At 36.6% G+C, this 18,003-nt stretch overlaps 1 non-coding gene across 1 annotated transcript; it reads left to right on the top strand.

The window, feature by feature from the left end:
• Positions 1 to 16,796: 16,796 nt before the first annotated feature.
• Positions 16,797 to 16,905, top strand: LOC141615946 (small nucleolar RNA R71). Its single transcript, XR_012530331.1, has one exon. It is a non-coding gene; the product is annotated as a small nucleolar RNA R71 (small nucleolar RNA).
• Positions 16,906 to 18,003: the final 1,098 nt, after the last annotated feature.

Genomic DNA, 18,003 nt, shown 5'->3' with positions numbered 1-18,003 from the left:
ACCACCAACTCCCATCGTCTCAATACCGACCGTCCACCGGACCCAGCCGCCAGGGGGGACCGCAGCCGTTCCCACCTAAGCCCCGCTCATCGTACGAGCGATAACCCTGTCCCATTAATGTGCACATCCCCTTCCGTGGCGGGTTCCACGAAGGGCGAAACTAGGGCGTGAGATCACTCCCGCAAGTGACCCCACTCTCACCGAGAACGCATCTCGAGAACCATCACAAACACAACCACAATCACAATCTCAATTACAATTACAATCATCATATCAATCACTAACTACAAAGACATCACCAATATCCCATTATGGGACTAATACGAGTAGGAAATCCTACCCGGATAGCACAACACGCAGACGGTATCTACAGATGTCTCAAAACGCCTCTTCTATGAACTCTCCTCCTACCATACAACACATAGATACTACTATTCAATTACTATTCATAAAAACCCCCAATTCCTAAATTGGGGTTTCACTAATCTTAACAAAACATTATATAAATTACATTAAAAGCTTACCCTCGACGCAAGGAATCCAACGACACAAACTACGATGCAAACCGACCGTCGAACTCCGGAATTGTCAAGAACGCGATTAGGAAGAAGACAAGTTGCTTTCTCTCTTAAACAGGTTTTAGGTTTTGTAAAAAGTGATTTAGAACAAAGACGAATTGGTTTAAATACCTTAATCGCGTAATTAACAAAACCCGAGAAAACTCCCCGTAAAACCGGACACTCGATCGAGTACCCAAGGTACTCGATCGAGTACCCCCTACTCGATCGAGTACCCCACTACTCGATCGAGTACCCGACAGTCGAAAACTATTTTATTTCGCAACTTGCCCTTACTCGACAGAGTAAGGGCTACTCGATAGAGTACCCCAAGACTTATAAATACGGAGTATTACGGTCTTCCCTCCTTAAAAGGAACTTCGTCCCCGAAGTTCAACCCATACATAAAAACAACCATACTGACTCGACCAAGACACAACAACTTAGCTAAGGACTCGAGAACTCGACCGAACATAGAACATGAACTCTTAACCCCCATTCTACCAGCTATGTTTACTTCCACAACATGACTCACTATATCGTATCTACCACATATATATCTTTCACGACACCAACTCCATACATAACCAACTACCATCCTCTAATGCTGCTAGCTCCATAATATCATCAACTATCAAATCCAATACCAAGACACTCATAGACATCAAACGGAATGTTACATTCCACCACCCTTAAAAGGAACTTCGTCCTCGAAGTTTACTCACACTCATAACATCATCCTCCAACTGTTAACATTATATAAAATATTCCCCCACTCTGAAGCATCACACTACTACGAGCACGGCCATGGCCCTTTTATAAGTATTGTCCACAAAACAAATCCCTCCTTTACGCTACGCTAACACTCTACTTCCAATTATATTACCGCATGCACCACCATGAAACTCTCTTTTATTGCATCCTACTCCTCTTAAGACAAATGTTACGTCCTCGTAACTCGCTAATACTAAACCCTTAGCTATATTATCTCATTATCCTCATCACCACATGTCAAAGATAATCGCCTATAACCTCATTTCCATAACCACTCCTATTTCTCAAGGCTCTCTTACTTCAACAGTTCTCATACTTCAAATCAATCCGCACACCCCTAACCTATACCATAAGGCTCGTAGCAAAATCACCATACTAACTCTCCATTATCACCGCAAACCAAAGATACCTCGCTATGTAAAGCACTTATCTTCCGAAGCATAACTCACGATCCGCACTCGTTACGTACACGCACACTAGATCCTCAAGTTCTTTCTTTCATTACCGCAAAATTCATACACAACTTAACATGACACTAATTTCCCCAACACCCCACACTCACTGTCTCAACAAAAGATTATGAACTACCTGCCGCTTTCATTTCATTACAACACATGATCCACGAATCATTTCCCATTACCATGTCTACCGATGTCTCATCTGAAAACAAGATCAACATTACCGTAACAACCTCTCACAACCGCGTCCCATCAACAGATTATCACTATCCCATGACAACAACGAAACATATACAACTCTATTTCACATCATACTCCACCTCATTCCCAACTTAACCTAGTAACGAAAACATAAATAAGCAAGACAACTGTCTATCAAAGACAAATCAAACTCGTAGAGAGCAACATCAAACAAAACAACAATCTATGTATAACCGGTATGTACTTTCGAAACTCGAATCATAATCATCCCGCCTACTCCACCACAACCGGTGACGGCATCACAACACCGCCACCAACAACCACACCGTAGTGCGAAAATACCCGCATCACAACACTAAATATCGAGCCCGGATCACCACCCGAGGCACCACAACCACATCGATAGACATCACAACTACATACGATTCCATAAATACTGCCTCGGAAATAACCTTTCGGACAAGGAAACTTACTCCAATCCACTTTACTCTATCACAACGCAACATATTATATGAAATAACAGATAAGCATCTCATGAACATCATCTCTACCATTTCACGGAATACACGTGTGTTATTAATACACATAAAATTATAACTAGCCATGTCAAATTAATCAAATTATTACCTTTTTGGATATCATTCAATTAAACTACCGTGTCCAACATATATATATTACAGAACATTCATAAAATAGCTTTATAATTATCACACCATACCACTTCTTGTGAGGTCCGAACCTCACACAAACATTTACACATATCATAGACCCGTAATCACAACCAACTAGTCAATCCTGACCACGTAAGTTACCACTCAACAAAGGTTACTTGCTGTCCGAGCTTAACTCGCATGCCCCTCATCACATTCTTCCATTCGCATCACCAAAGACCTTCGCCATACATAACCATACAACTAACACTCATTATGAGAAACCACCTCCTAAGACTATGTCTTATACTTCCTGACAACCATACTTTTATCAATTCCGTCTTTACAAAATCAGCCTCTTTAGAATTGCCACTTTTCTAATATACACTTTTCCTTAACCACTAGTCAAAGACCATAACACTACCACTGTCCGGACATCAAACCTCTTCACTCATCTCTAAATATCATGATTTCTTTTCTATCTTTGGTTAACATCCCAAACAACGAACATCGAATCCATGAACAAAATTATCTCAACATTCTTCCCAATATTTTCCTTAATTGAATCATCATCCATTTCTCCACCAAAATCTCATATCATGCGGATATTCTTCTAACTTCTTACTTTCCTTAATTCCTCGAAACTCATTATCAATCATGTTGTCCTGAAACTCCTATATAACCTTCAGCTAACATCTTCGTGATACTATCACACATTTCGATGATTCCTTACCTTTACATCACATAACTCCGGTGAACATTTTCCTCAGCTTACTTTTATCCTTCTTTTCTCTTTACACTCAATAATACCAATTTAATAGCTCAACTCCTTATTACTTCTATCTAACCCTTTTGTGCACCAATTACCTTCTCATCGCTCCAAAACTCAAATCCCATTATTTTATATCGATATCATCTCCCTCTTTCTTACCACAAATATTCTCTTATTATGTCATCAATCACCCTTGCCACTAATACATCCATAGAATCAACGTTTACTGTTCAACAATTGCATCTCCCTTCTTACATCTCTAGAAATCAAAATTCCTTTCATACCGCCAATTACCCAAGGGACTCACACAGTAGTTTCATCTTTTAATAAACCTCCCAAACTCACTCACTGTCTATAAATACACCTCGCGACATGTCTCCACAAAGTTCACTATATATTACTCTTCTCAACCCCTTTAAACGAACTTTCACTACCTAAATCCATAACCCACACGACTCCTAACCATTTCCCTCCTTAACTCTTTACACATCTCAAGCTGCCACTATCCACATGAAGGAAATGTAGATCTATATACATATTAACATACTCATATATGTCTAAATAATTTGTCATAAAATTAAAACGGATTTTATGCATGCAAACAATAATATAAAAGAGGAGAAATCTTGTCCTTACATTATAGATTTCGGATTAAAGGGCACAAGAGAGATCACCTTTCTCTCTTGTTCTTGAGCTTATCCTTATGGAAGAACAAAGATCTAAGTATAAGATCTCTCCCCAAGCTTTATACCCAAGGCTTTCACTTAATCTAATTAATATTATAAGTACTAGTATAATATTAATCTTAGTAGAAAATTGAACCAAAACTCTTTAAATCACATAAAAGTTTCGGTTTTTAAGAGAGAAGAAGAGAGGATTTTTCTTCTCACTAGAACTTGTATTTTGGATGATTAGTTGGAATGAATAATACACACATTACATTATGGTGTATCTCAAAAATAAGAAGAAAAACCAAGTGGTTTTTCTTCTCTAAAAATCCGGCCAAGAGGAGGTGGAAAGGAGCCAATGCATGGGCTCATTTGTCTTCACAAGGTGAGTAGGCATGCATGGCTACTTTAGCTTTTCATCATTATGTTTTCTATTTAAAATATCAACACAATTTAACCCTAAAACTCCTCTAATATTTCGGCACTTATACTTAATATGGAGTCCATATTATTTTTGTCAATTGTCAATATGTCACATGTCACATGTCACATAAATTTGTTATGTATTTTTAACACATTAAAAATCAACGTATTAATAAAAATACGTCACATACAAAAATCGACTTAGTAATTTCATAATTAGTTGTGCCAAAATATTTTACCAATTTATAAATCACAACAGATTGTATTTATAATAATTCATTCAATTCCGATTGTTTCTTTAAACAATAATTTCATCCGAGTAATGATACAATTCAATTACTCAGACCGTATCTCATTTAATCACATTTCAATTTGATACGTAAATTTTACTTCCAAAATCGTCCGTCAATTTTCAAGTAATTTAATCAACTCGTAACGTTATACGATTAATTAAATAATCAATTAAGTGTATTGCCCTTTAGGTATGACCTAGGGGGGTCAATCGATCACCACCGTCACACGACAGTAATGTCAAACTCTAGTCAGCCAATCATTACCGATATATGTTGACCAGTTGACAGTAACAAAATTACTTCCCAATTGTATTCTTTAAAATGAGATTTAATAATGATATTTAAATCATGTGATCGCACTATTGTTGAGGACACATTTCCCAACAATCTCCCACTTGTCCTCGACAAGTGTGCGTCACCAATTCTCTTGTCCTATTACTATCTCCCACTCAATGCAAGGTGTCTTTCAGGTCGTACTTGCAAGTGATCATATCGAGAGTGGTTTCCTCGATCTGGAGAATAACTGATTGACCGGATTTATCCACTCTGGATACCTTCCGAGCGTGGCCACGCATTTCCAGTTCATTACTCCTCGAGTGGCCCTGAGATATTGTTATAACCCTGACAAGGGGATGGACAACTCCTATCGCACTCATTCCCTTCAACTAGCCACAGCCATCATAACCCAAAATATGCCCATTTGACCCCATTTACGAAGGTCGTAGTAACACAAATCAAAGTTAATCTGAAACTGAGCCATCTTAGGTGAATAGTCTTTAGTCAAAAGAATCGACTCATTTGAATACTATAGCAGCTCTTGCCACGACCAGGCTATATAAATTTGCCAGAACTCTATAAGCGGTCATTAGGCCCGACAAAAAGTTCATAACAGTCTGCCTATGAGATCGACTAGTCATCTCACATGACTCTATGGCACTTGAACTTGCCATCAATCGCATCACACTCTAGTCACTTCGAGACGTCACCTCATACAAGTGACTATGGGCGAATACAATGTTAATCCGTGTTCACTTTAACGGGGTTCAATTGTCACTACAACCCGTTTGGATGTAACAAAGTATAATAGAAGAGTTTTAAAATAAAACTCGAACGACAAATGCGATTATCACACATGAATAGTCAATGCTCGATTACTATTTCATGTTCTATAATCTAATTTGATCTTGTACGTAGTTGTTCATTTCAATTCAATTTAAAATGACATGACTCATCATGTTTAGCCTTTGAGAAGGCTTTGGTTAGTAGGTTTTATCAATTTCTTGTACCTTACTCAACCTTACTACATACTCGTTTTCCTTTGTAATGTATACATTTGCATTACAAAACTTTCTGAGTACGTGTCGAGATCCAATCAAGACATAGGCCCTTTTAGCCTAAGAATAGCTCCCACTGTTTTCACAGTGTGCGGGACTCATCCTCTTGCACATCTCATGATTGCAAGTGTACTCAATTTCCGTTGTAAATATCTCTCATTGTTCTTTATTGCCTAGAACGATTCTAGAAAATCTACTTCTTAATTATCATAGCCACAATGGTATCTTAACCATCCTAATGTGTTTTGATTATGGTTTTGTCAGAAACCATGCGCAACCTCAATTGTCAATTGTCACTTGTGTAACACCCTTACACAAAATTGCATCATAAACACTTTGCTTTACTTCCTTAATGCTTCTGCAAGCACTTAAGGGTAATCTTTATATACTAGGTAAAGATTACTTAAATTTCGATTTTGAAAACAATTCATCATACTCAAAGCATATGAAGTGTTATACATCATTATTCATTTAATTGATTCGGCAGCGGAAGCAAATGAAATCAATCAAATATGTTCAATTTAATTGAACTAGTCATGAATCTTATCAACATAAGACTTCTTACTGACGCTAATATCATGTGGATTTATCTTCATAAATCCGGATATTCAAGATGTATTATAATACTCCAAAAGTCTTAAATCATTCGCACTGATCAATATGTCATCCACATATCGGACTAATTAAAATTTCCGTAACTCCCACTAAACTTCATGTATAAACACAACTTCTCGACTTATCAAGAAATGTTTTATCACATGATCCAAAATGTTGATTCCAACTCATTGATGTCCTACTTAAGACCCTTTCTTAAGTTTCACATTATCTTAGGATTGCAAGAATCTTCAAAACTCAAGATATGTATTGAATACATTCCTTCTAATTGAAGAAGTGGGTTTTAGATTCACTCGCTATGTATTTCATAATAATGAAACACAATCCCTAAGAAGATCCAAATAGGCTTAAGCATTTCAATTGGTGCAAAACCCTTTGCAACCAATCTTGCTTGAAATATCTCTTTATTAGTGCAAAACCCTTTGACACTAATCAAGCCCTTTTGTTTCGGATTTTTATGGCTCTAAGCCTTGTATTGAGTTGTGACTTAAACACTCTTATGTAAGTCATATGTTCATTACTTTCTAGAAGTAATCAATTTGAATCAAACGATTTCTTTGTAAGTTATAAGCTCTTTACTTTCTTAAAAGTAACATGAATCCATCATTTTTTATCAATTTGACGAATTTAACCTCCTAGGTTTTAAAGGAACAACATCTTACACAAAACGTCTCATGTAGCCAAGAAAGACCAGTTTCTTGCGACATAACATCCTTTGTGGCTCTTGAATAATTTTCTCCCACTCTGTCTTCTAGAAATAAACTTGTATTTTAGAAAGACAGCTTCACGAGCCGCAAACCCGTCGTACTCGTGTTAATTGAAGAGGGAAAAATGAGCATTTGTTTCTTTGTGAAAACTTACAACCATGGTACCCTTACCATTTCATATCTCATATGATTCATTTTAGTGGAAAAATAATTTAGACAAAATGATAAAATCCCCAAAAGGATCAAGTAACTCAAAGTAACTTGATCGAAGTCCAAACCTTATCGAATAGCGTTTGAATTCTTATCCAACCATACATTATCCCATAATGCGTGTTAAGAGAGATTAACTTGTGATACTTTATCACATTTCCTTTGGCTTATATCAAAGTCTTCACTTTGATAATCCCATCACGTCACGACTATATCGTGATTCCTTGAACTCTTGAACTTCTTCAAAGATTTCTCTATTTACCTTATTAAGTGAACACACTAGTGTCAACTTAAATCGTTGGTAAAAGAAAATGATCAACCTATTTTGGATCAATGATTTACAATCTCGATCTCCCTTTTTAAACAAAAGGCATGAGACATCTTGCTTTGAATACAAGATACGCATATACTATTAACAATCTAATGGTTTCAAGAGTACTCGATAACTCTTTGCGTTTATCATTCCAAAATTTAAGTTTTAATCTTGGGTTACCAATTTGAATCTTACATCATCTACATGATATATCATTCTAGTTTGGTTTAGAATATAATCACCTTGATAATGGGCTTGCCATACATCAAATCGTGGTGTATAGGGTCACAAAAGTGAAACCTCTTTTGAATCTTAACAAGTTTATATTCTTATTTAGAGTTTATGCACTTAATAGTCACAATTAAGTACCACTTTAAATCCAAAAACTAGATTGAGTACACAATTACTCTATCTCTCGACTTCATTGTTGCTAGTCGTCATATTCTATTCATCCTATGTATCCAACACAATGAAGAAAACCTCCACTGGTTTCTAATATTGACGAAGTAGTATTAGCAAAATTTATGTTTAATCAAATAAACATTTTTAAAGAAGAAGGTCCCATTAGATGTCCCACAATTAACTTGTTGATTCTTCAATAATTTGGGGTAGTTTCCTTTCTCGTGTCCAACATTTTAAGACAATGGAAACTTTATCGGTCGGGATTGATAGGTTTAGTATCGTTATTCTCAACAACTTTACCTTTAACATTACCTTGTATCAATTCCATTATAATCTTTACTTCTTGAACCTCGTCCTCATCTTAATGGTTTAAGAGAATGCTCCCACTCATTTCAATGAGTCTTTGCTTTGAGAAGCAAAATTGAATTCATGAAGAACACTCTTCATTTGTTCGTTTTAGTCTTAAAAACTTTCATTGAAGTGGTTGCGTTATTTTGGTCAATTACGAGTTCTTGACAAAACTAATTACCAAAACAATTTTATCGCTTCGATGTACTTAATGCATTTAAGTATATGAAAAACAATCCATTGCAAGTAGATGTGTTAGTCAAGAATCAAAAACCTGTTTGATAATGAATAACTTCAATCTATACTCTTTACAAGAGATCCTTAGCAATGGTTCATATGAGGTTTTAGAAGCAAATTCATATTTGTCTTTAGTTACGATGTTTTAATGGAGATTTGAGTCAAAATCGAAATGATATCGTATATGAATTGTGGTAAAGAAATAGAACAATATGATAACGGAATAGTGGAAAACAAAACATTTATCGTTATATTAATACTTGTAAACAAGTATAGCATTTACATAGTGACCTCTACCCAACTATGATAAATGATTCCAAGATCCAAATTCATATCGATTTAGGCACGGTGGGGCCGATACATCCTTCATCAATATAACTCGGTGGATTAACGTTTAATCGATTCTACTTTTAGAACTCTCGGTCGATAATATTACATTAACAATTATCTTTAGCCCAAAACACATCGACAAGGGCACGGTGGGGCCGATACATCCCTTATCAAATACTTTTGTTGAGTTCAATCCAAATTTCGAATAAATGTGTCCATGATCCAAACCCACATTAACTTGGGCACGGTGTGGCCGATACATCCCTTATCAACATGAATTCGGTGGATTAACATTCATCACCCACTTCCCCTACGTAACAAGGTTTGTACCCCGGTGTGGCCGAGCGCACTCCCTCACGAAATAGGTTTTCATGGTTTCTACTATTTGGTAAGGCTAAGTCTCAATTGTTTATTTTAGCGAGAGGTCATGTCAATTTATTATCTATCACGTTTTGAGCGAACTAAAGCGGTGAACTACGATAATTCTAATTGACACGGTCGATAAACTCGATAAAATGACAATGCATGTTTAGTTATGGCGATTTAGCGATGCATGTGACATAAAATAAAATGCAAGCATAAAATAAATAAATCCTAGTATGGCCTTCCTAAAATAGAAAAACTATTTAACTATTACATATTCGGAAACCAACTCCATTGGTCCCTTGAACTTCGGTTGTGGCACGCATCTCGAGGTAACACCGTCTTTATGTATCGCCATTTTTGAAGAAATCCGTCTTTTGGAACTCCGGAATGAATAAAATTACATAATAAATTACATAATTTCCTATTATACATTTGTAACTAAAATAAATCTATTAAATTACAAAACGGTGATACGAGATCACAATAAAAATTACAACCGAATCGATATTCCCATACATTTCGGGAAATACCAATTAAAATCTAAGGCCATACTAAGTAAAATTACATAATTCAAAATTACATAAATTAAAATTATGACAATCATAAAGAAAAATGCAGCATTATAATATGTATGAACATGCTCAATTTTATGCTAAATCGCCTTTAAATTGCCAATATCGTATATTACTCGGTTTTTACGGATTTGCGTGATTTCAACATTTTATAATCACAAAAATGCATAAACTCATATTTATGCATAAGTTAATTACCCTAACCTCTTAGGACTCAAAATATAGTCTTCACTAATAATTTGACCATAATTAACCCATATTTTATAAAATTGTTCATAAATGGACCAAAAATTACAAAAATAAGCTATTAAACTTCAAATATATCACAAAATTTCAAATAAATTCAAAATTTGAAATTTAAATTCATGAACATTCTGGAAAAATTCCATGACACTCATAATGTTCAAAATCTTTAGGTTAAAAATTTCGAAAATATTCCGGAAAAACAATGTTGCGGTTTATCGATTTTAACTAAAATAATCATAAAACATGAGGAAAAATTATATCCATTAACTTTTCAATTTTAGATCTGAAAATGATAATAAAATGCAACATTAGACGTTTTTCCTAAGTCATAGATTATGTTTTATTAATTTTTCACTAATAATGTCACTATTTATGTCATTTTTCTTCAAAAATTCATAAATCATGCTAAAAGACTTCTTTATAGCCAATTATTTTACACACATCTTGTAAAATTACATGTGACAACATATAAATTTTCTATGACCAGATTCGAAATTTAACTCATATTAACCTATTTTTCTCTTAAATCCGAATTTAATGATGAAAAAATCATTTTTCGAGCATAACAAGTCCAAAAATTATGAAAATTTACAGGTTATCTCAAAATAATATATGTGAAAACATATCCAAAAATCAACTTAAAATTCGAAGTATAGCTAATTTTAGACCAAAAATGACATTTTTACTCATAAAATCACATTTAAATGCCATTATTGTTAAATATGAACAATAAAAATCCGAAAAATTAACCAAAAAATCCTAAAACATTTTAGGACCAGAAATATTAACATGCATGTAATAATTTCGTGATATATCATAATAACACAAATTTTACAAGTTTTATTTTGTTATTCTTATAACTCGGAAAAACTTTTAACCAATTTGCATGCAAACAACCGTGGCTCTTGATACCGATTGAAGGAAATGTAGATCTATATACATATTAACATACTCATATATGTCTAAATAATTTGTCATAAAATTAAAACGGATTTTATGCATGCAAACAATAATATAAAAGAGGAGAAATCTTGTCCTTACATTATAGATTTCGGATTAAAGGGCACAAGAGAGATCACCTTTCTCTCTTGTTCTTGAGCTTATCCTTATGGAAGAACAAAGATCTAAGTATAAGATCTCTCCCCAAGCTTTATACCCAAGGCTTTCACTTAATCTAATTAATATTATAAGTACTAGTATAATATTAATCTTAGTAGAAAATTGAACCAAAACTCTTTAAATCACATAAAAGTTTCGGTTTTTAAGAGAGAAGAAGAGAGGATTTTTCTTCTCACTAGAACTTGTATTTTGGATGATTAGTTGGAATGAATAATACACACATTACATTATGGTGTATCTCAAAAATAAGAAGAAAAACCAAGTGGTTTTTCTTCTCTAAAAATCCGGCCAAGAGGAGGTGGAAAGGAGCCAATGCATGGGCTCATTTGTCTTCACAAGGTGAGTAGGCATGCATGGCTACTTTAGCTTTTCATCATTATGTTTTCTATTTAAAATATCAACACAATTTAACCCTAAAACTCCTCTAATATTTCGGCACTTATACTTAATATGGAGTCCATATTATTTTTGTCAATTGTCAATATGTCACATGTCACATGTCACATAAATTTGTTATGTATTTTTAACACATTAAAAATCAACGTATTAATAAAAATACGTCACATACAAAAATCGACTTAGTAATTTCATAATTATTTGTGCCAAAATATTTTACCAATTTATAAATCACAACAGATTGTATTTATAATAATTCATTCAATTCCGATTGTTTCTTTAAACAATAATTTCATCCGAGTAATGATACAATTCAATTACTCAGACTGTATCTCATTTAATCACATTTCAATTTGATACGTAAATTTTACTTCCAAAATCGTCCGTCAATTTTCAAGTAATTTAATCAACTCGTAACGTTATACGATTAATTAAATAATCAATTAAGTGTATTGCCCTTTAGGTATGACCTAGGGGGTCAACTGATCACCACCGTCACACGACAGTAATGTCAAACTCTAGTCAGCCAATCATTACCGATATATGTTGACCAAATGATGAATAACAAAATTACTTCCCAATTGTATTCTTTAAAATGAGATTTAATAATGATATTTAAATCATGTGATCGCACTATTGTTGAGGACACATTTCCCAACACCACATTCTTACTTTCAATCTTTTCATTCTCACGTTCATTATACTCACATCATCCCTTGTCTATATTCACTTATTTCTACATTACTCAACACACAATCATATCACTCATCCCGTCTCGCAAAACGTGCGCCTTGCCTCAATAAACTATACCAATCTTCCTTTTCTTTTTCCACCATCTATCATAATCACTCATAATTCATGTCCTCCCCACCGAACTCATACTCATCATAGTGCCACTCTTTACAACATAAGATTGGGTAACTTACGCTTCAGGACCAACACATACGTAAAACAATGCATAAAGAAGTAATACAACACCTTTGAATTAAACGTAATATGCAACGAATGTCAAAAGACAAACATACGACCCGAAATACGCATATGACCTGTACAGACCCCACTCGATCGAGTACCAGAACCTACTCGATCGAGTTGAGGCTACTCGATCGAGTGCCCAACATGCTCGATCGAGTGCCCCGACTCGAACCCAAATAGACCTTCTTCGATCTCGACTTACTCGACCGAGTAGCCCGGCTACTCGATCGAGTGACCCCATACTCGATCGAGTGCCCGAGGTACTCGATCGAGTGCCCAAACACGATTCGGTCAAAATAACGACAAGTACCCACTCGATCGAATCAAACCCACTCGATCGAGTCATGCAGACTTCGTGAATACTACCCGCATGTTATCTCACATACCCTAACGTACTATGCATTCATTATTATTTCAACATTATGATTACAACTACGCATTCAAATCTGCGCGACTCCTCATACAATCAACAAAATAATCTACTTCGTGTTATTAAGTGCCACGTTATAAACAACCATCATGCTTTTCATCCAATTCGTTATACAAAACACATATCATTGAACCTCTATTCTTCATGTTACTACTTACCAAAAGTCAAACATTACCACCTATCATGCTCATATAACATTCAACTTTCAATCATGTATTACTCGCATGTTTTAAATTTTCGTAACTTTTCATAACACAAACCACACCCATACACTACAAATCCTATTTCCATGTTGCTAATACAACAACATTACAAATCCACTTCATCACACATCATCATATACGAACTACATTCTTTTTCTACCATATCATTCATCATTCTCATATACTTTTTCAACGATTCCAACCAACATGTCAACCAACTATCATGCAACATACTTTCAACAAACCATATACAACACAATTAACATACACGTCACACATATACCCACGGACTCCACGTTCCCATACCATGTGACTGGCTTAAGTATCATGGGGCCAAGATTTTGAAGTGAGGGCGCCTACTCACCCAAAACCTAGCATCGGTAGGGCTCCCATTACACATACACCAAGTTCATTTTATTAGACTCCCTATGTTCATTATGTTCATTTGTTACGAGTTCCAAGATCGTCTCTCGATACCATTTGTAACACCCCCATACTCCAAGTGCCTTACCAGGACCACTCGGGTATAAGGATACTACCATCTCGGTTGCCAGTCTTGAATATCATGAGACAATAAAGAAACGTACTTTTAAAGTAATTATAGATTAAGTGATTACATGTTCAAACCAAAACTAATAAAAGGAATTACAAGGTTCTCATACGGTCTACAACTAAAACTATCAAAGCTACTAGACTTCGTCGACACGTGGAAGACTTCTAACCGCCACGTGATGACTCATCCCAGCTATCCCATACGCGTCATATCATACCCGCTCAATAACTGCTCACCACCCCGAATGGATCACCACAGTTTTTAAAACATTTAAACGGGTCAGTACTAATCACACAATTCAATACATATATCAACAATAAGATAAACAGACAAATTTGAATCACACACACACACACACCACCAACTCCCATCGTCTCAATACTTGACCGTCCACCTTTGGACCCGACCACGCCGATGGGGGACCGCAGCCGTTCCCACCTAAGCCCCGCTCATCATACGAGCGATAACCCCGTCCCATTAATGTGCACATCCCCTTCCGTGGCGGGTTCCACGAAGGGCGAAACTAGGGCGTGAGATCACTCCCGCAAGTGACCCCACTCGGTAGAGAACGCATCTCGAGAACCATCACAAACACAACCACAATCACAATCTCAATTACAATTACAATCATCATATCAATCACTAACTACAAAGACATCACCAATATCCCATTATGGGACTAATACGAGTAGGAAATCCTACCTGGATAGCACAACACGCAGACGGTATCTACAGCTGTCTCAAAACGCCTCTTCTATGAACTCTCCTCCTACCATACAACACATAGATACTACTATTCAATTACTATTCATAAAAACCCCCAATTCCTAAATTGGGGTTTCACTAATCTTAACAAAACATTATATAAATTACATTAAAAGCTTACCCTCGACGCAAGGAATCCAACGACACAAACTACGATGCAAACCGACCGTCTGAACTCCGGGAATTGTCAAGAACGCGATTAGGAAGAAGACAAGTTGCTTTCTCTCTTAAACAGGTTTTAGGTTTTGTAAAAAGTGATTTAGAACAAAGACGAATTGGTTTAAATACCTTAATCGCGTAATTAACAAAACCCGAGAAAACTCCCCCGTAAAACCGGACACTCGATCGAGTACCCAAGGTACTCGATCGAGTACCCCCCTACTCGATCGAGTACCCCAGCTACTCGATCGAGTACCCGACAGGTCAGAAACTATTTTATTTCGCAACTTGCCCTTACTCGACAGAGTAAGGGCTACTCGATAGAGTACCCCAAGACTTATAAATACGGAGTATTACAAGAACACCTATAGGTCTCTGAGTCGATCTATTTGCCATTTGAACGGTAATATCGGTCACCTTAAGTCTACCAATGGTTAACCTTTCGCAAACAGAATACGGCATGACACTGACACTGGCCCCTAAGTCACAAAGGGCCTTTCCAATTACGTGGTTACCTATAGTGCAAGGAATTGAAAAACTACCCGGGTCCTTTAATTTAGGTGGCACATTAACTTGTGAAAGAGCATTACATTCCTCCACAAAAGCAACATTACCATCATCACGAAAATTTCTCTTACGATTTAAAATATCTTTCATAAATTTAGCATAAGAGGGTACCTGGGTAATTAAATCAGTGAAAGGAACCGTTACCTCGAGATTCTGGACCATCTCCAGTAACTTACCAAACTTACGCTCCAGCTTAGTAGCCTTCAGACGCTCCGGATATGGGACTGCAACACTGGCCGTAGGATCAGTAACCTTCGGCTTCCGTAGGTTTAAAACCCCCGTCAAATCATCAATGAGTGACGAATCATGCAAACTAGTTGACGGATTTGCATCCTGCTCTGGAGTTCCAGTCGATCGACTGATATGAGTGGTCGATCGACCAAGTAAGCTGGGCGTGAACAGTTCCTGTCCAGAATTGACTTCGTCAGGTGATTCAGTCGATCGACTGAGAATGTTGGTCGTTCGACTGGATGTGCTGGGTGTGAATAGTTTCTGACCAGAAACTATTTTATCTGGCGCTTCAGTCGATCGACTGAGAATGTTGGTCGATCGACCAGAAGTACTGGCTGTCAAGCTCGTTTTTGCAGCAGAATTTAAACGAGCTTCTTCATCATTTCCCGAGTCTTCCTTTGGCTTGTCGGGACTTTCATAGGAAAGGCCACTTCTGAGATTGATGGCATTGATCGTCTCAACCGGCCTTTCACATTTGCTTGAAGAATTAGCAGCTTGCTTAGCCTCCATATTCTCCAATTGTTTCACAAAATTCCTTGAGGACTCAATCCCGGCTGCTTCCATATTCGCCACTTGAACCAAAAGGAGTGGGACCATCTCTCTCAACTTCTCGATATCATCTGAGTTTTGAACAGGAATGTCGACTTTCTCCTTGGAAGCTTCAGAAATCTCGAGCTTCTCGAGACGGGTAGAAATGGAAGTTATAAGTGTCACAACGGCAGTCATTTCATCACTTTGCTTTCGTGACATTCCACGCGAACTTCCAAACTCAGCTCTATGGACTTCCATCTCCTCAATAGTGTTCCAACCTTTACTTTGACCGGTATTGTTTTGAAACCTGCCATTAGCAGCTGCATCCAGGATGACCTTGTAATCATCATATAGAGCGTTATAAAATAGGTTGCAAAGATACCATTGCTGAAAACCATGGTGAGGAACAGCTCGGACCAAACTTTTGAAACGTCCCCATGCTTCACAAAAATCCTCATCGGCTCCTTGCTGGAAACTTGTGATTTTACTTCTTAAGGCATCGGTCTTTGAAAGTGGGAAGTATTTCTTGTAGAAGGCTAATGCTAGAGATGTCCAGTCCGTGACTCCAGTTGCTACCCTATCAAGGTAGCGGTACCAATCTCGCTCTGAATCCTTCAAGGAGTATAAGAACATCAACCCCTTTACTTCATCCTGAGTCACCCCAGCTGGTATAGGTATGGAACAGCAATAGTCCGTGAAAATCTCCATATGCTTCAAGGGGTCCTCATCTGGTAAACCAGCAAACTGATTTCGCTCCACTAAATCGATATAAGAGGAACGAAATTCAAAGCTACCCGTAGTAGGGGTAGGTAACTGGTATCCCGTCGGAAGATGGTTTCCTTTGGCTGTAGATTATCATATATTGTAGCCATAATTGCCAAAATGAGAGTACTCAAGTCTTCCTCTCAAAAACCTGTCTTCTAACTGTGCAAAAGCAAAACTAGAAGCAAAGGTAAGCAACGGCCTCAAGGAACAAAAGTTCCTTGAGACAAGAAAAAATAAACTAAAATAAAGCAAACAGAATTACACCGTCTCCCCGGCAACGGCGCCAAAATTTGATACCGTCGTTTAGTACCAAAATTAAATTTATAATTCCAAACTAAAACTATAGCTAGTGATAGTAAGGTCGAACCATAGAGAGACAAGGTTGATTTTGTTTGCTATTTTTCAGTCTATAAAAGTAACAATTAATTGGGGGGGTCTTGAGTTTGGTTGATTAATTGGCTAATTGCTAAAATGAATGTTCTCAACAGGATAAAGAAAAGACTGGAAACTTCGGTTCCATGGCAAATATCAGTCGATGGGTAGCGAGAGGTCTTATAATACGGTCTCAGGGAAAATAAGCTAGCCTTTCGATCAAAGCTCAAATAACCTCACGGTCTATTAATTCCCTAGAATTTATCAAAGCTTTCGCTCAAGAGAAATTCCAAATCTAACGATAATTCAAATTACCAATCTTTCAATCTAGTAAAGAAATTTATCAAAAGATAACAAGACCAATACGGAAGAACTCATACTACACAACAATCCTAATTTAATACCATGGCTCACCTTGTTCCCAATCAAAGAAATTACCTACGCATAATCATAACTACACT

This window comes from Silene latifolia, chromosome 11 (genome assembly GCF_048544455.1).
Source record: "Silene latifolia isolate original U9 population chromosome 11, ASM4854445v1, whole genome shotgun sequence".
NCBI classification, from domain to species: domain Eukaryota; kingdom Viridiplantae; phylum Streptophyta; class Magnoliopsida; order Caryophyllales; family Caryophyllaceae; genus Silene; species Silene latifolia.
This window is presented reverse-complemented; position numbering and strand designations above follow the sequence as displayed.